The sequence below is a fragment of the Phacochoerus africanus genome, chromosome 3 (genome assembly GCF_016906955.1).
Source record: "Phacochoerus africanus isolate WHEZ1 chromosome 3, ROS_Pafr_v1, whole genome shotgun sequence".
Classification (NCBI taxonomy): Eukaryota; Metazoa; Chordata; class Mammalia; order Artiodactyla; family Suidae; genus Phacochoerus; species Phacochoerus africanus.
In genome coordinates, this window is record NC_062546.1 from 185,191,972 (window position 1) to 185,192,732 (window position 761).

Below are 761 nucleotides of genomic sequence, written 5' to 3' on the forward strand. Positions count from 1 at the left end.
CCTGCTGCTGGTACCGTAAGCCTCTCTGATGCTCTTCTGTACAGAATAACTCTACTTTTTCCCCTCCTATCTTCACATATACCCCCCCACCCCAGGATTCTTTAGCAACTTCCCTTTTCCTTTAAGGCAGCTTTCCATTATTCGTGATTCATCTGGTTCAGAGAGAACTAGGCTGCAATGCAAGCATTTAAGCTTTGGTAGCTAGGAAACTGGGATTGCTTCTCAGCCTTTTAGCTAAGAGCAAACATAGTATCTGTTCTTACCAGTTTAATAGCAAGGCAATTTGGTAAAAATTCCATTTCTGAGCATTTAGGAGATAGTGTTGAGAGATAGAAGCACTGGGAGAAATATGTACTCAGTTTACTCAGCCTTGGGACATTTAAAGTCCTTACTGAAGGCCAAGGAGATAAGTCCCAAAACCTAGGGTTGGCCAGGAATAAGGTAATTACAAGACCCGGACCTGAGCATAGCCAAGGAGTTCTCAGCAACTGAGGATATAAAAAAGCAGGTGGGAAAAGTTAACATTAGGATCACTGCTATTATCTTTACATATGATTTGTTCTCAGTCTCTTCCCATTGCCTGTAAGAGGTATTGGCATATACAAGGTGCTCAAGAAATATTTGTGGAATGAATGAATCTTCAATAAAAACCTTGTTAATCACTGTAGTTTTGCATACTTTGGTCATTCACACAGCCAGCATTTATTCAGCACCTTCAGTGTACTAGGTACCATGTTGCATATGGGAGAGTTTATAGATAA

General features: G+C 40.6%; 1 pseudogene; it reads left to right on the top strand.

The window, feature by feature from the left end:
* The first annotated feature begins 214 nt into the window (after nucleotides 1-214).
* Nucleotides 215-311, top strand: LOC125123833 (uncharacterized; annotated as a pseudogene).
* The last annotated feature ends 450 nt before the right edge of the window (nucleotides 312-761 follow it).